The following is a 27,919-nucleotide window of genomic DNA, read 5'->3' as shown; positions in this document are numbered from 1 at the left end:
AAACAAAAAGGAAAAAAAAATCAGACTTCTTCTCAGGTATGAAGGAAGAACCAAATAAACGTAAGCGGATTTTCCAAGTTATGGGGACCCGTGCTCCTGACCCCTACAATGTGGAAGGGATGACTGTATTATCTGTGTATCTTTTGCTTCCCCTAGGTAAACTATAAACTCTTTGAGGCCAGGACTGTTTTTGTTTTTGAATCCTCCAGAACCTATTTCAATATCTGATACATAGTAGGTACTTAATAAACGCTTGTTGAATTTAGTTGAATTTAAAACAAATATTAAATCCCTATTATGTGTAAGGCAGACAGCCCAATGGAATAATGGATAGAAAGCCAGTCTTAGAACCAGGCTCTATGACTTGACCTATCAGTGTACTAGAGAACTCTTCAAAACCCAAGTTGCTGAGCAGTTGCTGTTTTTAATTAGTAGTAGGAGTTTCTTCACAGGGGATTCCCAAAACCAGTGAAATCACAAGTCTAGGTGGGGGGGTGGGGATTGCAGGGCATTTACTCTGTTAATCATGATGGTAGAGTCTAGTCATGGGTGATACAAAAATGAAATTTAGAAGGGAGAGATCAAGAACAGGTAAGAAGTAGCATCTCAGTTTTACTCTGAAAGAAGCTAGGTAATCTGTGGGATGGAATTGAGGAAACACTGAATTTCAGTCATGGGGGCCTATTTGTACAAGGCACCATTGTTTAGCAAGTGTATTTCTTTATCTCTAACCAAAATCCTGTTTCCACTTGTTCTCCCTATAAGGAAAAGGAAGACCAAGCCACCTTGCAGAATCAGTTTTATAGAACTGGACATCTGTTTCCTTTCTCCTAAGAAACTCCAAATCATCCCAAGAAAATTAAATCATGAGAGATGAGTATTTATGCTATGCAGCACTAGAAAAACTCATTCCCCAAGATCTGAAGAATGGCAGGCCTTACCTTATAGTGTTCACAAAGACTTACTTCCAGATTCTGATATCCAACAAAGACAATTCCAAAACTCAAGCTGAATCCTGGCAATGGAGGGAGGGAGGGAGAGAAGAAGGGAGGAAGAGAGAAAAACAACCAACGTGAGAGTTTAAAACAAACAACCTTTCAGCAAGCTGTGCCTTTAACCTCAGGAAATTCCATGGTGCTTTGGAGATCTTCGGGTCAATGTATCAGTCCTCCACTTTATTAAATTATTAGTATTGAAAGAACTCTGAGCAAGCAACAAAATGTGCCTCAAGGCTTGCTACGAGTACAATTTAATTTGCTACCTCTGGAGCTGCTGGCTTTTTGCACCAAAGATTGCAGCTCCATATTTCCAGAGAGGAAGTTTTTTTTGTCTAGTTTGGAGGAAACATGGCCAACATTAGTTCCCAACATTTTATTTCAAACATAAAGCACAAAACCAATACTAATAAACAACAGGCTCTTATGCCAGCATCAGTGCAGGTTTTTGTTATTGCATTATATTCCATGAGAGTTATTGCGCATAATTAAATAGAAAAAACTTGAACCTGGAATTATAAAACCGTCACCACAAACCAACAATTCCACTTGATGTGTATTAAGTCATTAAATTTATTATTTTTTTAAAAGGGGAAAAAACTATCTTTTCCCAGTAAATCATTAAAAATGCATGAAGGCTGAAAGCACACCAAACAGCCTAGGAGTTTGCTTATGAAGCAACAATGGGAGAAGCCATAGCAATTCACAACAGAAAATAAGGTTTTCAGAGATCCCTGTGGCAGGTTATCAAAATGACTGCCACAGAGGGCTGGTTAGGAAAAGGGGTTTATGGGATTGGAAAAAAAAATAGGATTAATGCAAAGGTAAAAGACTAATAATCCTATGCTGAGCTTGGTCTTATGTCTACAAAGGTCCCTGGACTGAAATGAAGCATAACCAGGTAGGTAGCTAAACCGATCACGTGGAAATGTCAATTACTGGACCTCTGTGGTGATCCTTCAGTCAACCAACAAACAGTTATTTAGCAGCTACAATGTTTCAGAAACTGTGAGGCTGGGATCTCATCAGTCTGAACAATGGAAGGGATATGTAAAACCTTACGAATCGTTGTGTGACAAAAAAAAGAGTTGATAAAAGCAGCTGATAAAATGCATTACTAGCCAACTTATGGTTTCCCACATTAATGGGAGACAAGGATGACTGGAAAATAGAAAATGGAGAAACCCAATTATTAGTGCAACCTAAGGCCAAACATCCCCAGCTGGTGCCCCCTCATCAAAATTACAGTTCTGTGGCTTGGGCTGTCCCCATCCAGAGATTTATCTGGGAAATTTCAGAATTTAGCTTGAACATAGCCTAGGGTCTATCTATATCCAGTACTTCATCCTTTGGCCCCAAGGTGAGAATGAATCTAAACCATTCTAGAGAGGTGCTATAAATCCTAGGGGTAGAAGCACAGAATGCATATGAGTCTTCAGATCCTGTACAGGCACTCAAGGTAGCAAATGTATCTCTCAGTATAGGACAGCCTCACAAATAAGTGGAGAAAAGTATAAAAAAGAATCTTAGTAACCCATAATCAATCATGACAATTCTCCTTCCTTTCTGGTGAATTCCATGTTTCCCCAAGGGTCCTAAAATCTTACAGACTCACAGCACCACCCTGTGGTTTGAACTTCTTCAGAAGGAAAGCAATCAAGGTTGCTTAGGAGGCAAACTTTCAATAGTGAATCCTTTCACCCCATAGCACCAGATAAGCATCCAGTCACGTGGTTTGGAATACCCCCTGAGGGAAGCATCTTTGAGAATGATGAACAGGTGACCCCTTCCATTCCAGTAAATCCCACTCTAACCCCCAGAAATCTATACAGACATTTAAATCTATTGTAGTGCTCTAAGGTGCTTGGACTTTCCCTAAAAAGAAATGTAAGTAGGGTTATTAGAAAGGTATCTCCTTTCTCATTGGACCTATACTGTCTAAAGAACTCATACTAATAGCACAGGGAAAAGTCCACGTCTTTTTTTCTTCTCTATATTGTGGCTTAAACCACCATCATCCTTCTCCTCCAGTGTAAGGAGCTTTGTGTGCAAAAAAAAATTGCATCAATCAGAAAACTCCTTTTTCTCACTAGAAAACTGTTATCTAGCCCAGAGCTTTCAAACTGGTAGTTGCTGCCTTACCCATCCTGAAGCCAATACCAACCAGGAAATTCCCCCTTGTTGGGAAGTGTAGAGAAGTGCTAGGTTCAGGAACCCTCAATGCTGCTCTAGAAAGGTTGGACTGAGATATTCCCATGCTCAGATCATCTGGTTTTCCTTCCCCACAGAGCTGCCATCTCTCAGGCTAACAGATTATGTCACTATTTTTTTTCAAGGCTGGGACCAGACATGTAGGTCCCATGTGGGCAAGAAAACAAGTAGGTTCCATGTACTTATCAAGTTATAGGAGTGGTTGCTTTATCCAAGACCTTAGTTCTACTGTGCTATGGTCTACATTCTAAAAAGGGAAAAGAAGGGAAAAGCCACACCTACAACTAAAGAGTCCCTTTTATATACTATCTCAAAAAGGAGTGGCTCCTCCACCCAGCCCTACCTAATCAGCTCATCCCCATTCCGTGACCAGACTGACTTAGGACATGTCCTGCTCCTCCGAGAAATGCTGTTGAGCATACCTGAATAGATGTTTCGAGTTCTCTCAAGGAAGTAGTTTGTGTTCTTACCATTGGTCAAGGGGCTTCTTTGATCAGTCCCCTGAGCAAGAATCACAGTCTCTTGAAGAGTATAGTGAGGAAACAGATGGAATAGTTTGCATTTGATCTGTCTTTTGGAGTGCTAGAGGGACCCCATTCCTATATTTTAGCCCTGGGTTTACCACTACACCACTGATTCACTCAACAAACATTCACTGGATGTTTCTTACATGAAAGGCACTATGGTGGGCTCGTGGGGTACACAAAGATGAAACAGAGTCTCTACCTTGAAGCAGCTCCCAGTTTCCATTGGATAATTTACCCACAAGATTATCTCAACAGTTTGGCAATGTGCAGTAAGTTACGCTTTGTCTGTAACAGTCACTTTAAGCTCCTTTCTTCCTCCTTGTTTATAGGCAGTTCTTATTTAAATAACACTTGATTTATCAATAACTACTAACTACTTAACAGTTGATAATTCAACTGCTCTGGCACCACACCCTACCCAGTCCACATCCAATGGCTCAGGGATATGGTCCACTCAGGTTTTTTTGATAATCTAAAAAGCATCTAACCATTTCAGTAACCAATTTGCTAGTCTTTACAGTGGCACTGGTTTTTCTTTGTTTGTTTATATCCAGTCTAAGTAGTTTCTTCCTGTATTAGCTCATTATTCCAAATTAAAGTCCCCATTGAATGTCAAGGAGACACCCCCCCCTTTTGTGACAAAGCCATAAAATTAATTGCTTCAATCTTTCTTAATAAATCGGTTCCTCCTCCCTTTAATTAAAGGTTATTTTTTCTCTGGACTCACTCCAGTGTTGGTACATTGTTTGGATTCCGAGGTGGCCCCAAACCAGAGCATGAAACTCCAGATACGAGATAGCAAAAAATATCCCAGTTCTGACACGATAGCCCTGACACGATAGTGAGCTCCAACTAAGACTGCCGTAAGACATCAGTTTGTGTATCGTTCCCTAGTCAGTGGGACTACTTTCCAGGGCTTGTCTACCCATTGAATGTCTGCAGTTCAGACTCCCCGCCCCGGGACACGGCTTTGAATTTTTTCCTGACTTGAGTTTCATTTTGTTAGTTTCTACCTCCAGAATTATTTCTTTGGCCTCATTAGGGTTGGCAACACATGCCCTCAATTTGGCATCCTGGGGATATTTCATTAGTGGCCTGGTTAATGCTTCAGTTCAGAAACCAAGAGTTTAAAATAAATATCTGGAATACCTCCCGAACCCTTCAAATGGAATCATTTCCCTTCACCCCAGCCCAGGTGCTAGACACATTGGTGAAGTGACTATCTGTGGGATGTGGTTCCTATTTCAAACCAATAAATATTTAAACTTATGGGATAACATTTAGAATTCCTTATAAAAGGAAAAAAATACTGTGGTATGAGATTTAGTTGTGTTTAATTTTATAAGATTTCAGACCAACAAAGTTTTCCCTCTGGCTATACCAGAAAAAAGTATACATTTTGGGGTGTTTTGCTGTTGTTTTTTGTCACTATAGGAAGAAGGGGTTTCGTGGAGTAGAGCATTAAAATGCTAGAAAAGTAGATGGCCCACCAAATAGAGTACTGGACCTGGAATCAGGCAGTTAGGTTCAAATATGGCCTCAGACACTTAATAGCTTTGTGACCTTGGGCAAGTCATTTAAGCTCCATCTGTCAGTTTCCTCATCTATAAAATGGAAATAATAAATTGCACCTACTTCCCAGGGTTGTTGTAGAGATAAAGTGAGGTAATATTTGCAAAGTGCCATGCAAACCTCCAAGCACTGTATAACTGCTTGCCAGTGTTATATTAGTGTTATTCCAGAGGTCTTTATCTGGGTGGGATTTTTCATCTTCTCGTGGGATCTTGGGTCTAGAGGTGGAAAATATTCAGAGCCATTACTAGGATGGGGCAATCAGGGTTTTGACCAAGGATATCTAAGGGAGATGGCAGTTCTCTTAGTCCTTCAGCAGGATACACATAACAGAATTTGGCACCTAATTAGCAGTTGGGTTAAACATTTATTAAGCACCTACACTGAGAGCCAGAGAAACAAAGAGAGAAAGAGAAGAGCTCCAGCTCTCATGGCATTTATAATCTACTGAATTAGCTCTTTAAAAGAGGAAGCTGCTGAATTGATGAAGTGAGCCTTCTACTCCACCCAACTCTGCTCTTCCTCTCTCCCCTTAAAGGAGAATGCCCTTATGCTGCCTGTGCAGACGGTCTCTTGTGATACCTGCTCTAAGGTATTGTTCAGAAAGGATCTTTGAGGCCTGTCCAACCCTTCACTTAAAGACGAATAAACTGAGGCCCAGAGCGGGAAGCAATTTGACACAGGTAAGAGAGATAGCAAAAGGAAGAGCTGGTATCCCAAACACAGATATCCTGATTCCAAATCTTACACTCTTTACTTAGGAGGTTGCCATTTAATTTCCTTAATGGGATTTGCTGTCTGGCCAGTCCACATTATCTATTCCTTGCTTTTCTTTCACTGTGTTTGCTTTTCAAGATTTTCCACTTGAGGGTTAGTCTCATTAGCTTAGATCACCCATACCTGAACTGCATGGTAGCTAAGAGGCGGACTCTCTGCCATTCTGAAGACAGATGTTCCATCAGTGAGGTTTGTGGAACTGTCCCAGGCCTCTGCTCTGTTTAGAAAAATAAACGAATGCCAGAGCTTTAATAGGTATGTTATCAACTCCTTTAATCTCCTAGGAAGCATATCATCCTGACCTGCTGATTCGTTAGTATGGGCTATGTTCAAATTGCTAAAGAATTCCCCTACCTGCTTTTTGTCAATAGCTATTTTTGCAAGGTCTTCATTACTTTCTGATTGACCAAATTTATTTTCTTCATACCTCTCTTGTTAAAGGCAGATTTGGAAGTAACCCTAACGTCTTTGCTTTTTCCTGAGTCATCATTAGCTTTAGGTCCATCCTCGGCCATCAGCGGCCTCTATATTCTTTCCCATATTTTTTGGTTTGCTTCTGATAGATGTGCAAAGTTACTTATTATTCATTTACCATCTCCTTTAAAACTGTTTTATGCTCCCTCTCTCTCCCTGCCCAGAAGTCTGCCCTCCAAGGCTCGGTCTTTATGAAGATGACTATTTTAATGGAATTGTCTGAGTAGTCAATGTGTCAGTCATACAGAACCAGTTTGACTTTTGACTTTGCTGGTGTTTCCCTTTTCACTTCCCCCTAATTAAGGCTACATTTACATATACAAATTGGCTTTTTAGTCTTGAATGACTTGAGTAGTCAAGCAGTTTAAAAAATATTGTGACATGATTCCAAAATAAAAGCATTTTTTGACTGACTTGATCAGTGATTTGTCTAAAGTTAACTGAATTTACTGGTCATTTTACCAGTATTTTAGACAAGAGCTCAGTCTTCAAGAATGTAAACTATGGGGCACCCTTATTTCCTACTTATAATACTAAATTTTCTTTACCTTGATGTCATGCTTTTCTCTTTCACAATCAATGGCTGAAGCAGTCTGTGGCCTAGTGAAACATTCTTTCCACTAACCAACAGGAAATTTGTTTCTGCCACTAACTTTTTGTATCAATTGGGGAATCACTTAATCTTCTTGGGCAGTATCTTCTTAATCATTCAGATGAGAATGACAATAATTTCTCTATCTCACAGAGATGTTGTAAAACACAACTCCAATTCAACAAGATTTATTTGCTTCTGACTATGGGAGAAGAAAAGTAACACGCTAAATGTTGATGTGGATAAGGAATACACAGACACATCCAGCTTTACATATTCAGAATATACACACATATGTGTGTGTATAAGTATTCCAAAGTAGAATGTTCAAGTTCCCAGGGGAAAAAATGGGGGGGGGATGAAAAAATGGATGTGAAAACACTTGAAAAGTATAAAGTGCTGGACAAATATAAGTTATCATTCTTTAGGCATCCTCTCTTCAAATTCTCGACCTTTTTCCCACACTTTGGGATTTTAAGATGCCTCCAGAGTGTATCACTCATCAGTCTTAAAAATAGATTCCCACAATTTCCTTTCTAGAAATCTAACGTTCATACAATACTCTGGGCCATGAGCCCATCACTTATTAGACTGAGCTGGGTTACTCTTTTGCTTTTAGTACTAAGCATTAATATAAACTTCATCAGGATCATTTTCTCCTTTCCTGTCTGTAAAGAAAACAATCTCATTCTCTGTCAATGGGATTCCCAACTTTAAGAATTCCAAAACTAGTCCCTACATGGCTTCGAGGGTAACTTTCCCATTCTTCCTGACCTTGTCTCATAGGAATCTCCAAGACTATTTCCCCAAACATTTTAAGTTTTGTTGAAAGAAACTCTTGTATAATTCCAACCTTGGCCGATTCTGTTAATGACATTGTTTCACGCCATATGCATTGGGGTTGGTCTGAGTCAGCCATTTTCTAGCTGTTGATTTGCACCTCTTCCCTCCCCCCAACACCTTTTTTTTGGTCAATATTCATTTTAAATGCAAGAAGTCAGGCTCTTTCTTAGCTGACACTGCTCAACATATGCACACCCTTCAGGTATATAACTGACAAGTGTCCACTTTACATGTGGGGCTGACTTTAAATAAGTCTCCCAAAGTATTTGTGTAAGAGAAAACAGGGCATACCAGGATTTTGCTGAGTGGAGGATATGTGGATAATTATAGCCAAATGATCCCAAAATGCTTTTTCTGTAAAAGTTTCTTGATTAGGAGTTCAGGGATTTGGCAGGCTCCCAGCATGGCAACTCTGAAGACCCGTGTTCCCTCATAAGGGTTACTTCTTTTGACTAAGAGAACTGCTTTCCATTGAGGCCACAGACCAGGTCCAAATCCATCCTTTCCCTAGCATGGCTATTCACTTGTGGCCATTTATTGAAGAAATTTATCTTGCATGTCTATATATATGTATATATGTATATGTATTATATATATGTATATATATGTATATGTGTGTGTATATATACACACACACACATAGGTGTTTATATATGTATATATATATACACACATACATACGCACACATATAGGTGTGTATATATATATATATCATATATATATATATATAATAGGTCTTATTTTTCTTATCATCTCAATGCATGGGAGAAAGTAAAGTGGGAGGAACAGAATTTGAAATTGATAATCAAATAAAATTGAATTGACTTGTGGCTATCAAATGACAGAGCAAAAACTAGAAGCCACACATCTCGAACCCAGCTATTGTTAGAATGTAAATTCCTCAAGTTCAAGGGACATCCTTGCCTTTTTTTGTATTCCTAGCACATAGCATCATGCCTGGGACACAATGAAAACTTAATAAATGCTTACTGACTATTAACTGTTGACTTATTGCTTTCTCTACTACTTCATGCCTTACATGTAACATGAGAATCAATGAATTATTATACATTGCTAGTTTTGAAAGGGAACTTAGCATCTAGTCTTACCCCCTCACTTCTACAGATGATAAGTAGTAACTTACCTCTGGTCACATAATTATGTGGTGCTAGAATTGGGACTTGAGCTACTTGGGAACTTTTTCAGATTTTCTAGACTGCTTTTCATTGGGTGTCCAGAATTCTAATGAGCACTAGAGAGCATACTAAAAATGGAGCTCTACAAGAGAAGCAACATCGTTTAGTGGAAAGATCTTGAGTCAGAAGACTTGAGTTCCCAACTCCATCACTTACATGTTGTGTGGTCTTGAACATGATCCTAACCTCTCTGAGATTCAGTTTCCTCATCTGTAAAATGGGGAAAATAACTGACATTCATTCATTCAAAAAGCATTAATTAAGCACCTTCCAAGGAGTTGCATTATTTTTGGAGGAAGTAACATGTACATAGATATATAAATACAAAATATGTACTGAATGAATGCCACATATTACTGGGGTAGAGAAGGACCTAACAACTAGGGGAGGGAAGGGAATCACGGAATGCCTCATGGAGAAAAGGGCCCTTAAGCTGAGCCTTGGAAGAAGCTAGAGATTCTGAGAGGCTGTTGTGAGGTCCAAAGTCCTACTTCAATGTCACATGGTAGAGTGGAAGTGACCAAAAGTTTTATTAGATCAGTGGTTCTAAAACTTTTTAGTCTCAAGATATCTTTACTGTCTCAAAAATTACAGAGGACTCCAAAAAGTTTTTGTTTCTGTGGATTATATCTATTGATATTTGCCATATTAGACATGAAAATGTCTTAGTATTATTACTAAAACAGTTTTGACCTTGTAGGCCTCCTGAAAGGGTCTCAGGAACCCCAAGGGGTTCTTGGACCATACTTTGAGAAATGCTATATTAGAGAAATGTGAGTTCTAGAGGGTTGGAAAGGTTTCAAGTACAGCTCCAGTATTGGACTTTATGTCTGTCATCAGACAACCAACCTTGCTAAATTCATTGAATGTCACCATCAGATGGCTGGCCACCAGGAGATGATTTGGTTTTCCCACAGCAACTCATAAGACCATGTGCTAAGATGTAGAAGGGATGCTGGATACATTGGTGAAGGAAACAGCCAAACGGATGTAATCAGGGATCGGAGGTATCCCCGTGACACAGTGGGTAGAGTGTTACAGGAAGAACGGAGTACAAATTCTGCCTCAGATACTTCATCACGTAACCCCGGACAAGTAATTTAAACTCTTTCAGTTTTGGTTCTCTCTTCTATAAAATGGGGATAAAAAGAGCCCTTAGAATTGTAGAGTTGTTATGAGGATCATCAAATGAAATAATATTGGTAAAGCATTTTGCAAACTTTAAAGCAACCATATAAATTCTGGCTATTATCATAACTGTTATTCTAAAGTAGGGATATTCAAGTTGTTCAAGGAGGCCTGGTACTTTTTGTGTGAGGGCTTACCAAGCCCTTTTCAGGGCAGCTCGTCCACATTTGACATCCACCTGATGCACCCAGCATTCACCCTTAGCTCCAAGAAGTTGTAGCATAGTAGCAGCCACACCTCAGTACACTGTCTTAGCAGATGGGCTAAACCAGGTTGAGGGTACCAGACAGGCCTCAAACCCATTGATGAGTTATGGGGATACCTAGCCCTCCAAGCATGTGAAGACTTTTCTTGGCAGAATGGGAGGATAAGAACAATTTGTTCCAAGAGCCAGGAAGGTGACTTGGTGCAATTCTGCTTCACTTAAATCCAATTCACAAGCAAGTCAAGACGTCACTCCAGGATGTCAATTGTCCTCTTCGAAAATGAAAGACAAACAACAATAACAATATTCTGAAGTGAAGCTTTTATCTACTTCACAGGATTATGGAGAGGATCAAATAAGAGAGTGGAACTTCATTCAGGCTGTTTAGATCAACCCTTTCATCCAGAGGAGGAGGAGGAACATGCAGGTGGCAATGGGTAAAATGGTTAACAAATGCCATGAGGGTAGACCTTAACTACAAAAGAATCTCACTAACTTCTGTGGTTAGTACTATCAGAACTATAGTATCAAAAGGTAGCTGGGGTTTGTTCACCCTCCATTCGACCATTTAGTTCCTTTTGCCTACCTCCATATAAAACCCCACAGCACAATAGTATCTGAGGGCCCTCTAGAACCAGGCATTTGTCTGGGCCAGATTAGTTGCCTTGGATTCTTCTATGGAGGTGTGTGGCTTTCTTTCCCATTAATTTCCTCCTGCTAGATACACAGGGATGATACTGAGATGGAGCGTATGCACCCCCTATATACTTTCGGTATTGTTGTTTGTCCTTCATTTCTAAGAGGACCGATGACATCCCAGGGTGATGTCTTGACTTGTTTGTGCATTGGATTTAAGTGAGGCAGAGCTGTACAAAGTCACTGGCCTCACTCTCTCCTCCAGGGTCATCGGAGTCCAATGGTAAGACAAGTCAGGATGACCAGTGATGGCCCAGGAGGCGGTGGATGACTTTGGTATTCATGTCTGACCAAACCCTAAGTGCTCCATAGTGCCTACTTTAGCCACCTGCATGGTTGTTGGAATAAATTATTCTCATCTGTCCATTCCACTGGGAGAAGTCTTCACGTGCGTGGGGCAGACCTCTCCCTAACTCACTGATGGGTTTGAGGCCTGCCAGTTACCTTCAACCTGGTTCAGCTCATCTTCAAAGATGGCTTTAGCAGGGTATGGCCACTGCATATGCTGCAACATCTTAGAGTCACAGGTGAGAGTTGAATCAAGGTGGCACCAAGGTGGATAAGTAGTCCTGAAAAGGGCTTGGTAGCCCTTGCACCCCAGGTTCTAGTCCTCCCTGAATGCCCTGCTTTCCTTATTAATTGACTGATCAATCAACAAAGTATTTATGAAGAACTTACTACAGGAAACACTATACTAAGCCTTGGGAATACAAAGAAAGAAGTGAAATAGATCTTGCCCTTGAGGAGACAAGGGAAGGGAAGGGAGGGACTAAGCATTCATATGGTGTCTACTATGTGCCAGGCACTGTGCTAAGTACTTTTTATAAATTTTATGACATTCAATCCCAACAAGCCATATAGGTGCTATTATTATTCCCATTTTACAATGGGGAAACTGAGACAAAGAGAGGTTAAGTGACTTGCCCAGAGCCACACAGCCAGTAAGAGTCTGGATATAAACTCAGGTCTTCTTGACTTTAGGACCATCGCTCTATCCACTGCACTACCAGCTCCCTGGTGAAGACAGGGAAATTTACAGAATTTGTACAATATGAATACAAAACAGTGTGAGGTGGGGCTGCCCTATCAGTTGTAGGAAACAAGACAAGGTTGATGAAGAAGGCAGTACTTGAGCTGAATCTTGGAGAACACCCAGGATTCCATGGCAGAGTACATTACAGGAATGGGAGACAATCGTGGAAAGCCACTGCACATGCAGAATAGCAAACCGATCCAGAGCGCTAGAATACAGAATGAGAAGAGGGAACAAGACAAGAAAGGCAGAAGGGGGCTAGGTTATTAAGAGCTTTAAATGTCAAACAGAAGAGTCATATTTGGTTGAAGGGGCAATAATGAAGCCGATGAGCTAGAATTCATTAAGTAGATTGAGGAGGAGTTATTGGGAAGGTAGGAGGAGAAACAACAGAGAAGAGTGTCCTCCAAACTCAGGAAGGAGAGAAAAGGGCGGTCAGTCAATAGAGTCAAATGCAGCAGAGAGGTCAAAGAGTAAAGACTGAGGAAAGGTAGTTAGATTCACAGGTTTGGAGATTATTGATCACTTTAGGAATAATAGTTTCAGCTGAATGATGATGCTGGAGGCCAGACAGATGAAAGTTTAGAAGGGAGTGACTAGAGAAGAAATTGGGGCACAACTTTTTCAAGGAGTTTGGATGAGAAAAGGAAGAGAGCTATAGGAGATGGTTAGGAAGGATGATAGGATCTAGTAAGGGTTTTTTGAGAATAGGAGAGCTGTAGGCGTTTGGTGAATAGCGGTAAATCAGCTGCTCTCAGATAAGAGGCTCTGTTAATTAACAGTTTAAATTTTAATGTGTCAATAATTTAGGAGTACTGTTTGCTTGGGTCATGGTTTTTCTCCTTTGAAGAAAAAATTTGCAGGGACAGAATCACTTACTGGGGGATTCCTGTGAGATTCATTAGGAAGGTAATAGGATATGAGAGGTAGAAGGTTGCATTTTAGCGGCTATCTTTGTGTAGCCAGGGCTGTTCCTCAATTCTTCAAACTAGCAACTAACACAGAATAAAGCTGGTCAAGATGGCTACATGAAGCAGCCATCTTGGAAAACCCTTCCCTGCAATCAACAAAATAGATGCCCTATAGCAGAAAGGAAGGTTAGCCTTGAAATTAATTAATTAATTAATGCAAATAAATAAAGATGGATTCCTTCATTTGGGTGGCATACGCGTGCATCCATGACAACCCAGATAAGAAGTGGAGTGTGATAGGAAACAATGCTGGCTCTGGAATCAGATGACCTGGGTTCAAATTCAGGCTCTGTCACTTTGGCAAATCACTTAACTGGTCTATACCTTAATTTTGCAACTGAAAAATGTATTTTATGTCCTCTAAGATCCCTCCCAACTCTATTTGTATGATCCTATGAACTAGGTAAAAAGTGAAAAAAGCCAGTTAACAGATTGCTTAGCCAATAGGACACCAAAGAACTGATTTGAATATTTTACTGATGTGAACCGTTGTTTGGCATGATCTAGATATAGGCTGAGAAGTGTTCGCAAGTAGACAACCCTCCCACCCGTATACAAAAACCAGTTTGCAGGCACATGAATGACAATGTACTCCACCTTGATTAAAAAGAGCTCCTTTGCTCATTTCCCTACCATTTAGCATCAAATGTTTTATTGATGGATGATTTTTGTCTGTAATTTCTTTTTTATGTCAGAAAAACAAAATATTGTCTATACTTAAAACTTCCAACTGTCTTATTGAGCAATACGACACAGTCAACTTGATTCCATACTTATGGTGAAAGGGTGCTGGAAAACAATGGCCTCCGATTCCCCTCCCCCCACCGCCAATGTTCATGTCTCCACACCAGTGATGAGCTAGTGTCAGTGTGAGTGTGAGTGGAAGGTAGGCAACATGCATGAGAGTTCAGCTCCTGGACTTTCATAACTTAAGTCCATTTTTTTTGTGGTTATTATTTGTTTTCCTGCTTATCTACCTTACATTGTCCTTCCCATGATTTAATTAGTGGGAAAACAAAGGGTTATCTGTTGCCTTTATTCCCACTTTGGGATATTTAAGCATTGCAGTTAGTTGAGATAGCGAAGGAGGAGAAGAAAAAAAGAAAGGTTGAGAGGAGGAGTTAGCTCAATTGGTGTCTGACCTTGCAAATTTATCATATACTGCAATCAGATGGGGACTGCTCTTATGGCCTTGAGATGAGGAACTTATCTATAAACCCATAACTCTTTTGGAGTGGTAAGCCTGGACAGGAAAGCTTTTCAGCTTAGGAATGTAAGGAGCAAGCTGATAGAGAAAAAAAAAAAGACAAGGGTGCCATTAAGTCTGTCCATGTTCCAAGTACATGACTTAACTCTTAACTCTCCCAAGCCAGTCTCCAAATATTAAGCCACGTCCCATAGGTGAGATGCGCTAACATTCCTTTGTGGTTCTTGTTCATACTTCATATATTAGGGTATCTTGTGTCTACAGTTGGATGAAGAAGCAAGTATGGGGAGCTAATAACTGGTTCTTGATGCATGGAGTTATTTGGCATTTTCAGACCTCATTTCCCTTGTAGCCAAAATGAGATCACAGATCTCCTAGATCCTAATCTAGCCAGGGGCACAGAACAGCAATTCTATGTTTACACTGGCCAGGTTCTATTTTGAGGGCTTCTCACAACTCACACTCTCTGGTTCATACTGCTAAGTAGGATTTCCCCTAGGGACATCAGAATATATCTACTTTTGGCTCACCCAAGTCTTCCCCCTGGAAACATCAGAATATAGCTTGTACCCACATTTCTACATAAAAAGTAAAAGGAACTTCACCTCCCACATGGGCACTCATTCAATCCATACATTACATCTCAATCATCTCTGTACCATGCTGCCTACACTCTAGCAATCTTCACCATCTTCCCTATCTCCTCCCTACATTCCATTCTTGTACTCCATTCCTGAGACACTGGGTTTTGATGAATTTCCTCTTTATTTTGCCTGGAAACAGGCTCCCATGACAATTCCAGGCCATCTCCATATCATGCTACAATCCACATTCTACCCCCAACACTACCACCCACTTTCTAGCTTGCCTTTATGTGTCATCTTCCTCTATTAGAATATAAGCTTCCTGACGGGAAGGATTACCTTGCTTGCTTGTGCCTAAAACTTCAGTGCTTAGCCCAAGGCTAGTCACATAGCAAGTGCTTAATAAACACTTTATCCCTCTACCTAGCCACCTATCCATATAGCCATCTATATGGCTGTATATCCCACTGCATCCAGGGCCATCTCCAGTCGTCTTGATCTCTATTTTGTCATTGACTCCAGATGGCTCTGGAGGAGAAAGTGAGGCTAGTGACTTTGTACAGCCCTCCTCACTTGCGTGGCATGGCATCACCTCCTGATGTCATAGTCCCCTTTGAGAATGAAGGACAAACAACAACAATATCTATCTATCCACCTATCTATCTATCTACCTATCTATCCACCTATCTACCTATTTATCATCTATCTATATGGACAGGTTTTATTTAATGATAGAAAAAATGCAGAAACAGAAAGAACCCATAGCTGAGTCCATTAGTAGTCAAGACAATTCTTCTTCCCTTTTGGTGGCTTTCTTCTTTCTTAGGGACCTATTTAGTCCTTCAGACACATAGTAATGTCCTAGAGTCGACAACCATCCTCACCTCTACCACCACCACATAAGGAAAGCATTTGTGGTTGTGTAAGCATGAACACAGACACACACACACACACTCACGCTCAACTACAGACTTACACTACTGCCATGATTGAAGGACCCTGGAAATAGGAAAAGAGAGCAAACAAAAACCAAGAAGAATCACAGACTCATAGAGTTCCAGAACTGGAAGGGATTTCCATAGCAATATTGTCCAAGTAATGCCCCAAACAGAATTTCCTCTACAGCATACCCAATGAGTATGCATCCAGCATCAATTAAAACTAAAACAAACTAGCAAAAATCTCTCCAGTCAAAAAGAGTCCTCTTGATCTCCTGAGGCACCCCATTCCACTTCTGGATAGCTCAAAATGTTAGGAATTTTTTGCTGATATGAAACCTAAAATTGCCTTTTTCTAACTTCCATCCATGTCTTTTACTTCTTCCACATGATGAGACTTCAAATACTTGAAGATAACTATCATTTCCCCCAAAGTCTTCCCTTGTTAAGACAAAACAACCTAAATTCATTCAAATGATGCTCGTATTGCATAGGATCAAGCCCTCTCACTATTCTGTTTGCCCTTCTCTGGATATTCCCCAGTTTATAAATGCCCCCATGTTCCTCACACTCAACATCCCACCTCCTGTCTTGGTACCTTTGCATGGGCCATCCTCCCCTTGAATGCACTCCCTTCTCACCTGTGCCTCACTAAATCACTACCTTCATTCGAGACAATTCAAGTACCGTCTTCTATGCAATGCCTTTTCTGATCTTCCCACTGTACATTTTCTCCCTCACTGACCACCCTGAATTTAACCACCTTGTGTTTATTCCACATAGAATAAATACACTTACAGAATAGATGCACATGTTGTCTCTCCTCATAGAGTGTGAGCTCTGTGAAAGCCAAGATGGTTTTTTTCCTTTGGTTTTTGTCTTTGTAGTCTTAAAGCTTAGCACAGAGTCCGGTACATGTTTAGCTGTTTTAGTGTCCAACTCTTCATGGCCCCATTTTGGGGTTTTCTTAGCAAAGATCCTGATATGGTTTGCCATACCTCATTTTACAGATAAGGACACAGAGGTAAACAGGGCTAAGTGACTTACCTGGGGTCACCTAGCTAGTAAGTTATTTGAGGCCAGATTTGAACTCAGAAGGAGGAATCTCTCTGACTTCAGGTTCAGCACTCTATCCACTGCACCATCTAGCTGCTTGGTACATAGTAGGTTCTTAATAAATACTTGTCAATCGATTTCTAAACTTTAGTGCCAAGAATTAGACTTGTTACTCTAGATGTGTTCTGGCCAGGCAGAGTAAAGTAAGACAAACATCTTTCTGTTCCTGGAAGCTATGCCTCTTATAAGGCAATCTAATAATTCAGTGAGTTTTTTGGCTTCCATGTCACATTGTTGATTTATTTTGTGCTTGCAGTCCACTAACCACCCCTCCCCACCCACCACCCACCCCTGCTCCAGATCTTTTTTCAGGAAAACTGCTATCTAACTATACTTTCCCCAGCTTGTACTTACTCAGAGAACCACTAGTCAGGTGAAGGTATAGGGCAGTCACCCTCCCCTTCCTTGGCCATCAGATAGGCAGCTGAAAGCAGCCCTCCTGCTTCAAAGCTTCAAAGCCAAGGGAGAAAAGGGAGGGAATGAGAAAAAGGGAGTGGGAGAGACAGAGACAAAAAGAGACAGAGATAAGAGATGATGAAGAGGAGAGAGAAAGACACAGAGAGTCAGAAGGACAGAGAGAGACAGACAGGGAGAGACAGATCCATTCTTTTGAATACACTAGTTCCACTGATTCTACTCATTCTACTAAATCTTCCATTCTTATGGCCATTGAAGTCAATGGAAGAATTTTTTTTTTATCAGAAAGTGCAAATCCTAGAATCAATAAGGATGGAAGTAAGCTCACAGGAAACTTCCATATGGTTGCTTGGATTGGATCCGATGAGAGAATACTGATCATGCTCCAAGGATTGGCTCCCCCGCCCCTGTCACTCCACCTCCATTACAAAAATAACAACAAACAATGAGTACAAAAATCAGAAGCAAAATAAGAATTGAGTTATTTTGTCTATTATAAATACTCAAATTAACTATAAAGGACATATGAAGAAAGATACTATCTGAATCCAGAGAAAGAACTGACAAATAGAAGTATATATAGAAAAATATTATATATATATATATATGTAATATATGTATATGTCACATATGTGTATATGTATATATATGTATATGTGTGAGTGTATATTGTATATATACATATATACATATACATATATATGTGTGTGTGTGTGTGTGTGTGTGTGTGTGTGTGTCTAATGGTAGCCATATGGGGGGGCAGGGGAAAAGGGGAAAAAATATATACATTATAATTTTGCAGTATATTTGAAAGGAATAGCAAATTGTGCAAAGTAGATTTGCAGTTTCATGTGCAATCGTCTTTTTTATTATACTATGTTATGGAAATGCTTCTTTTATTCCATAAATTAAAAATAAAATAAATTTTTCAAAAGAAGAATTGAACACCCTTGCCTTTTCTTTTTGTCAGCCATCATCATCAACCACCCTGTCCTATCTAATCCTGTGCCATCCTCTGCTATCCTGTGCTAAGTTCTCCTATCCTATCCTATCCTATCCTATCCTATCCTATCCTATCCTTTCCTATCGTATCCCTCTCCATTCCCCAATATATTTTTAAATTTTTTTTAAATTAAAAAAAAATCCTCCCTCTTCTGTTGCTCTTTGCCAGATCCTTTTGAGCTTTAAGCGCTCCTGATCCTACAGGACCCATGCCACGTTTTTCTATATCATCCTCTGTTAACTGCCCTTGGTAACACAGCATTGTTTAACAACCATCCTTCTTCCAGAGTCTTAGTACAGTAATTCCTCTTGCTTGCTCCTCCATCATGGCACTCCTGCCACTCCATTGCTATAAGCTTCCATTCCTGAAGCTCCAGGCTTCCTAGAAACTCTTCAGAGTTCCTCTGCTACCCCCTTACTGTGGCTGACTCTCCAAGCTCTGTCCTGTACCCTCTTCTTTCTATTCACTTCTTCTCCAGGTGATCTCAGTAGCTGTCATGGGATTAATTACCGTCTCTATGCAGATGACTCCCACATCTCTGGATCTCTCTCTCTTGAACTCCATTCTTGCATTACTAATTGCCTATTAGTCATTTTGGACTGGATACCCAGAGACATCTCAGACTGAACATGTCCAAAACAGAACTCATCAGCTTCTTCACCCAAACACATCATTCTCCTGAACTTCCCTTTTTTTTAAAATAAAAGGCATACTATCCTTCTAGTCATCAAGGTTATTAATCTCAACATTATATGTATCTCCCTACTCTCACTCACTCCTCATTTCCAATCAATTGTGAGATCATATCCTGTCTACCTCCAAAACATGTCTCCTCATCTGTATCCTTCTCTCCATGAACTCAATTATCACTCTTGTACAGGACCATATCACCTCTTACCTGACTAGGAGAATAGTCTCCTATCTGCTCTCTTTGCTTCATCTTTCTCTACTCCAATCTATCCTCCACTCAATTCCCAATGACATTTTTCTAAAGTGCACGACTTACCATGTTACCTCCCCTATTCATTAAACTCCAGTGGTTCCCTAGTACTCCCAAGATATAATGTAAAATTCTTTTGAAAACCCTTCATAACTTTTCCTATCATTCCAGTCTCTTATGCCTCATTTTCTTCCATGAACTGTTCCTTACACAGGACACTCCATCTTCTTTCTCCTATGCCTAGAATGCTCTCTTCCTAATCTCCACCTCTTAGCTTTTTGGTACGTATTTTGTTCTTTGACTAAAATGTAAGCTCTTTCAGAGTAGGGACTATTTCACTTTTGCCTTTGTATCTCCAGTACCCAGAGCAGTACCTGGATACTTAATAAATGCTCATTGATTGATGACTGATCTACTACCATTTGGTGGGGGAGGGATGAGTCATGTGATTGCTTTTTTTCTGGGGACCACATGGGTTTCCTGATCCATATCAATCTCTAAAATTGGAGTCTATATGTATCCAAGTGATTTCTCCAGTGTTGACAAAACATGGTTCCCTCCATCTTTGTATCTACTCTACCATGTAAAGAATGAGTCCAAGAATGTGGCTAGGGTGTCTATCCATGACACAATTACTTTTCAGTATTAGTAGTCACGTGTCCACTATGTATAGCGAACCATATTCAATGCCAAAGCAAATCCCTCCTTGGTAGGTGGTAACAAGAACGCAGGACAATAATAATGTGACATTTTTATAACTTTTATTGTTCGCAATGTGTTTTACATATACTACCTCATTTGATCTTCACAACACTAAGAGATTCTCATTTGGGGGATAATAATAACGGTGGGCAGACTGAGGCTGAGAAGTTGGGTGATTTGGTCAGGGTCACATACTAATAAGTATCTGAGACAGGATTTGAACTCCTATATTCCTGTTTTCAAGTCCAGTTTTCAAGTCTATCCATGACTACTAACTGCCTCACAATAATGCCTGGGAATATAGCCCCTGTAATAAGACTTTGGCATTAAAATGGACTTCAACATCTCCCAGTCCATTGCACTTTTTCCATCTTATTTCCCATTACTCCCCTTCACACGTTTTTATTCCAGTCAAATTGGCTGGCTGGTTGCTCCCCATATGTGACATTACATCTTCTCTCTCCACGCCTTTGGATAAACGGCTCCATGTCTGGAACACAGCCCTAGCTCACGTCAATTCTTACAGAATCCCCTGCTTCCTTAAAATTTTAGCTCAGGTGCCGATTCCAACAGAAGCCTTTCCTGATCCCCCTCCACTTATTTATTGAGGCATTGTATTACCCCCTACTAGGCTTCACCAGGGGCAGAGAGGTTAGATAGAGTGGATAGAGTGTCAGGCTTGAAGTCAGGAGGACCTGAATTCAAACCTGACCTCAGACTCTTACTAGCAAGTCACTTAACCTGTTTGCCACAGTTTCCTCATCTGTAAAATGAGCTGGAGAAGGAAATGCAAACCACTCCTATATCTTTGCCAAGAAAAGACTAAATGGAGTCACAAAGAATTGGACATGACTAAACAATAATAGTCTACCTCTTAGTTGAAATATAAATATTTTTTTCTGGCTTTCCCATTAAGCAGTCATTCAGCTACTTTTTGAATACCTTCCATAACGGGAAACTCACTATTGCCCAAGGCAGACCATTACATTTTAGGACAGCTTTAATCATTCAGAAGTTCTATGTGTCTCTAAGGCCCTTTCTAGCTCTAAAAATTCATGACTTACATAGAGAAAACATAAAGACTTGAGGACATTTAAAACTGGAAGATAATGTAAAATCACAAACAAACAAAAGCCAAGGTATCCTTGCATCAGCTGTCCAAAGAAGGACTTTACAGCCATTGGGTAGAATACTTTTGGAAGCTCACTAAGCCTTGTAGCTCTGGAACCTAAAGGAATTTTTCTCTAATGCAAACCTGGCAGTATACAATAGCAGGACAAAGTATCTAAAAAGCATTCTCTTTAATTTATGCTGTTCGGATCCCTGTCAGTATAAGAGATGATCCTACAAGCTCTCAAGAAACAGCTTTTTGTTTAAATTTGAAGTAGTCAATTTCTCTATGGTCACCTGGAGTTCTGAGTCTTACCAATATCTCTGTTCTAACTTATATAGAACAAGCATCTCCCTGATTATGTCACTGCCTTTCTTTTCTTCTACTTCTTCACTTATCTGATGGGCACAGGAACAAAAGAGCCAAACAATCACGTGTCTGGGGAAGAGAAATCATTCAGTTGGCAAATGTTCCGGGCTCAGAAGCCTATCTAGCCTTGCTCAATTGTAGCTATTTGGAGAAGGGACATGAGGAGTTAGCACTTTCTTCATGAACAGCAGTAAAATAATGAGTAAAATCCTCCAAAATAGACTGCTGTTCATCATATTCTTTAATATTCTCTATGAAGGGGATTCTACACTCACCCTCCTAAACCCTCTTATTATCTCACAACCCACAGAGTCAGATACTATCATACCTCCTAAAGAGCAGGGGACCGCAAGTCCAGAGACATTCTGGTTGAGGGGATAGAGTGATGCACACGGAGTCAGGAATATCAGGCTTCTAGTCCTACCACTCAAACTTGCTTGTCTTCTCTGAGGCCCAGCTTCCTCATCTGCAAAATGGGGATAATAATGCCTATAAGATCTTTGTCTGTCCCTCCCCTCCCCCCAGAGCTGTTTGTGGCATTAAATCAATCAATCAAAAAGCTTATATTAGCAGCCCACTATGTTCTACAGAGGCAAGCTAGGTGGCACAATGGATAGTGCACTGCCTCCGGATTTAGGACAACTTGAGTTCAAATTCAACCTCAAACACTCACTAGCTGGGTGACCATGGGCAACCCATTTAAGTCTGTTTACCTCAGTTTCCTCATCTGTAGAATGAGCTGGAGAAGGAAAGAGCAAACCACTCTAGTACCTTTGCCAAGAAAACCCCAAATGGGGTCACAAAGAATGAGACATGACAAAAATGATTCAACAACAACAAAGTGTTCTTTTTTTAAAAATATATTCTATTTTTCCCCAATTACATGTTAAAACAATTTTTAATTTTTTTTAAAGCTTTGAGTTCCAAATTCTATCTCACCCTCTCTCCTCCCTAAGACTAAGCAATTAGATCTAGGTTATATATGTCCAATCATGTAAAACATTTCCATATTAGTCATTTAACCACAAAATGTTCTATGGATTGGGGACACAAAGACAAAAATGAAACAGTCCCTGCCCGCAAGAAGCTTATATTTAATCTGTGGAGATGACACGTTCACACAGAAGTAGAAACAAAATAGCAGAAAACATTCCGAGCTTCTGTACTCAAGGTGTTAGGATAAACCAGGAGCCATGGAAAGACTTTGATATCTCCAGAGGAAGGAGCCACTGCTGGTGGAGAGTCCTTGGCTCTAAGTCAGGGGATCCAGGCTGGAGAAAAGACTCAAGCAGGAGACCACCTGCAGCATCTGTCTTGCCTTCTTCTCAAAGTCCATCCCCCTCAACTTTTGTCAGTTTTGTCTGACCAGGAGCAAGGAAGGGGGTCACACATTTCTCTTGCCCTGAATTCAGGGAAGTCTCCTAAGACCCATTGTGCACCTGTCAAAGCTGACTGCCATCTGCAAGAAGCTCAACCACTAAGGGACAGCTAAGTGGCACAGTGGATAGAGCACCAGCCCTGGAGTCAGGAGGACCTGAGTTCAAATATGACCTCAGACACTTACTAGCTGTGTGACCCTAGGCAAGTCAGCTAACCCCAATTGCCTCACAAAAAAAAAAAGGCAGAAGGAATAAAAAGAAGAAAAAGCTCAACCCCTGGAACTTGTAGAACCCTGTGAGACAAAGTTGTCATCGGAAGCACCAGCTAAGTCCCCAAGCTGTTCTGTAAGAATGATCAGACCTCACTCTATATAAGGTGTACTAAAGGTCAAGAGCATATGGCCCACACCCTTTCTCCATTGAAAAGGCTGCTCAGATCTGCAGGGAGAGATTCCAGGACACTGTGCCTCATTTGAGAAAGAAGATTAAGAAAATGTAGCAACTTAATGCTTCAAAGAAAGATAGACAAGTTAAGCAGAGAAAGCTGATCAGAGGAGAATGTGTGAGAATGCACCAATTCCTATACGAAGAATGCAGATGCCTGGATGTGGTGACATGTGATGAAGCAGTGACTTTCTAGCTAATGGACAACTACTATCATAGGATGCACTAGCATTTTAAAAACATGGAAGTTAGCATCGGAGAGATGGACGAAACAAGATGCAGGCCTGATTTGGAGCTCCTTCAGGAAGGCAAAGAGCTGTTGCAAAAGAGTGAGTCATTGCTTTGTGAAAGGCCCAAGTCTTTCACCCCAGAGTTAAGAGAATATCTTGTCACTGAGATGAAGGACGTGCTAAAGAAATTCAAGAGTCAATATCACTATGCATCCATCCCTATGTCTTTGTATTTGACGATGTGAGGAATGTAAGACGTGGAGATGACTGTCCAAATGAATCTGACAGTACTGAAAAATCTCATTATTTACTCCTTGATCAGCAGGCCTTCAGCTCCGGCAGATACTACTGAGAGGTGGATATGAGTGAACAACCTCAGTGGGCACTGGGGATCTCTACCTCAGGAAGAGGAAAACAAGGCCAGGTAGGTAGCCAAGTGGATTGAGCACCAGACCTGGAATCAGGAGAACCTGAGTTCAAATCCAGCTTCAGACATTTACTAGCTGTGTGACCTGGGGCAAGTCACTTAAGCCCAATTACCTCCAAAAACAAATAAAAAAAAATATTAGGAAAACAACTCAGAACTCAGTTGGGTATCTTCACTGTGAGAAGAGGGGCAGTGATTCCTAGCTGGTTACCCAATGAGGATTAGTTTGCCACTAAATGAAAGTCCCTGTGCCTGTAATTGGCACATATCTGGATTAAACTGATAGAAGTTTTCTGTTTTATAATGCTATCAGAGACTCCCTCATCTACAGAATACAAAACATGCCACTCAGAGAACCTGCCAGTCCTCTTTTCCTTCCTGGTATCCCTATGCCAGGAACAAAAGTTGGTCCCATGACCATCTGTCCAGTGGAATGTGATATTTGTGAGAATGGCTGTCTCTGACCATAAGCATCTTATTTTTTTTTTGTGAAGGAACTCAAGGTAAAACCAAGTTCATTGCTTATGATCACTATAAACTATAAAAATAACAGGGTCACTGGCAGAGACACAGCGACATGTTCAGGCTCTGCTGAAGATCAGCCCTTAGAAGGAGCCAAGGAGCCAATTTGCTGACAAGTTTAAGACTGTTGCAGCAATGCCAGCTTGAGGGCATCATTCCCATATGGTTTATTTTCCATCTCTCTCAATGCATAGTACATTGATTTGTTATCATAATAAGTATAACTTGATTGAATAATTTCATTTTCTTAAAAAAAGAAACAGACTAGCCCATGGTCATTTTTGTTTTACTTAAGTGAAGGGCAGAGGTGAGCAAATGGCTATCCCAGGGTCAAATCCAGCTCTTCACCTATTTTCTATCAACTTATGAGCTAAAAATGTTTTTTTTACATTTTAAAATACAATAAAATTTTATCTTAAAATATAAAAACCATTATTGGCTCCTAGGTATACAAAGACAGGCAGCAGGCATGACAGTTAGGCTGTATTTTACTAGACTCTGACCTAGGGGAATTGGGAAAAAGTGACATGTGGATGGTGGCATTTGAGCTTTGAAGGAATAAGACCTTCAGAGGCAGAACCAAGGAAAGAGGGTGTCTCAGGTTTAGGGAATAGCTTGGGCAAAGTACAGAGGGAGGAGATAGGATATTATATACAAGGGATATGTATGAAATTAGGTAACATATTTATGTCATTTTGAAAACCTTGAATGCTATATGAATGTCATTTGCTATTATTAAGATTCCTGCATCCTGGCTCTACTGTTGTTAAACTTTGTGAGTGGATAAAATCATGGCAGGGGGTGGGGGGTAAAAAAATTCTCTATATCTTGGTTTCTTCTTTGTAAAAAGGGAGGTTAAAGAAAATCAGAAGTGGATAGACTGAAGGATTTTAAGATTCGGTTTTTTTATGATTTTGTAAGAGTAAGCTCATCTTCTCTCAAGCTGACCTCAGTGTAAATAGAAATCGTTTTTTATCATCCATTAGCATTTTACCAAGAGCCTGCCAAGTAAAGCTTTTCATGACAGAAATTTGTTCTTATACATCTGGAAGCTTAATATCTGAAGATTTTTGTGCCATAGATACTTGGATTCACTGGAAAGGACCTTTTTAATCAAATAATCCAAAACACTCATTTTACAAATGGAGAAATTGAGTTTCAGAAAAAGGAAGTGACATTAGTTATGTGAATCCCTGTGCACAGTAGTAACTAGCCAAGGTTCATCCCCTAGGAGTTCTGAAGTCAGTGGACTGGGTCCTGTGGGAAAATGGGAACATATATTCAGGTGCTTCAACCCTTCTTCTGTGAACGATGAGGGGACAGGTGATCCAGAGAACCTGAGAGTCACAGTTCTCTTCTCTAATCTCTCATACAGATGCTGTTGAAGTGGAGGAGAAAAAGAGATTGAAAGCGAGAGAGCTGCCTCTTAAGGGTGATTATAATCAGAGAAGGAACTTGAGGATGACATCCTGATGCCCCATATTTCTTTCACCAACAATAGCTTCCAAATCAAATGAGTCTAATCTGTGGGGTCAAAATAAGATTTTTCTTATTGACTTCCCTGCAAGCTTAGTTGGTTCTCTGAAAATCAAGTTGTGTGTGCCTTACATCATCAATCAGCCATCACCTATAGCAAAGATCCAGAAACCTAGACTGGGCTGACAAACGTGTCAATGATGTACGAGGCAAGGGAGAATCCAGTTCTTACTGGCAGGGCAGCGCTGACCTAGTGTGTCTTTAAATGACAAGCAAATGCGATTTGCAAAATACATCTGGAGCTGATGTGGGTGGAAACAAGGTGTTGCAATGAGTCACTGTTCTATGGCAGGCATATGCTTTAAAATAAGACAGAAGCAAGTTACAGGCTTAGGGTAGGAGACATAGATTGTGTCTCCGATTGTGATAGAGAGTGATAGAAAGAATGGTGGGAATAGGATTCAAAAATCCTGGGTCCCAACGAGAAAAAATATTTTAAAATGTATATTTTTTTGTGAGAGCAATGAGATTGAAAATGCTTCATTATTTTTGGAAATCTTGGTTTAATACTCTATATAATAATGATTCAAAGGTCTGGTTCTAAATTCTGTTTATTTAAACATTTGGTTTAACACTTTATAATACAGGGATTCAAAGGTCTGGTTTTAATTCTGTCTATTTAAATATTTGGTTTCAATATCTGTTACAAATGAAAAGACAACTCACAAAGATAGGTAGATACAGATGGACAAACTGTCTTATTGACTGTGCTTGCTAAATAATGATACTCATTTTTCAATCTCCTCCACCAAATACATAAAGGGTTATTGGGGAGTTTTTGAAATTCAAGTAATAATTTCCATTTTCCCTGACATCTATCAGTTGTTGCAAATTAATCATCAGGTATTGAATACACACACACACACACACACACACACACACACACACAGGCTCCAAAACCACTAAATCTCATCAATTGCAAGATTTTTAAACAGGTAAGAAAAATTCTATTTCTAAATTTTTCAAGTGTGCAGGTATGGGGGGTTTTAGAGGTGACACACATCATTTTTGGTCACAAAAGCTCATTTTAAAAATTCTTTCCAATCACAATGGCTTCATATTATCATTAGCTAATATCTCAAGACACAATATCCACTTAGGGTGAGGTTCATCACTGATGAGAGTGAGTATAATTCCACACTTTAAATGATCTTGATAATTTCACATATTTTTGTCTGATGTCTTGTCAAGCTATTATCGTTTCATCATTGTCTTTACCTTATACTGTGGCTGATGAAGAGATTATACTAGGGGTGGGAGAAGTGTCAGTTCTGTATGCAGTTTTCTGGCTGTTTGGCTGTGCTTAAATTACAACTATTATTTTCAATCTGTGGTTTCTTTGTAGGGATAATTTTTAAGCTACTTGTCCAGTTTGTGAAGGTTCATTTGGTGAAAACTAGATAATATAAATTTACTTAACTGGATTCACGTAAATGGCAATAAAAATATATAATAATGTTAGTATAATAATAATAGTAACAACAAAAATAGTTTTGCAAGATACTTTCCATATGTTATTTCATAAGACCCTCTCAACAGCCCTGTGAGGTAGGTACTATAATTATTTTACAGATGAGGAATCTGAGGCAGAAAAAGATCAAATGACTTATCCAGGGTCACACAGATAATTAGTAACTGAGGCAGGATTCAAACCCAGATTTTTCTCAGTTCTAATTCTAGTACTCATGCATCATGGAGAGTAATATATAATGA

At 40.0% G+C, this 27,919-nt stretch overlaps 1 long non-coding RNA gene across 1 annotated transcript; it reads left to right on the top strand.

The window, feature by feature from the left end:
• The first annotated feature begins 5,857 nt into the window (after positions 1 to 5,857).
• Positions 5,858 to 27,533, top strand: LOC144455982 (uncharacterized). Its single transcript, XR_013484881.1, has 3 exons — positions 5,858 to 5,988; positions 24,044 to 24,145; positions 26,046 to 27,533. It is a non-coding gene; the product is annotated as an uncharacterized LOC144455982 (long non-coding RNA).
• Positions 27,534 to 27,919: the final 386 nt, after the last annotated feature.

This window comes from Phascolarctos cinereus, unplaced genomic scaffold, assembly GCF_003287225.1.
Source record: "Phascolarctos cinereus isolate Bilbo 61053 unplaced genomic scaffold, phaCin_HiC Scaffold_2;HRSCAF=192, whole genome shotgun sequence".
NCBI classification, from domain to species: Eukaryota; Metazoa; Chordata; class Mammalia; order Diprotodontia; family Phascolarctidae; genus Phascolarctos; species Phascolarctos cinereus.
Note: the sequence above shows the minus strand (reverse complement) of the source record. Positions and strands in the feature narration are given on the sequence as shown.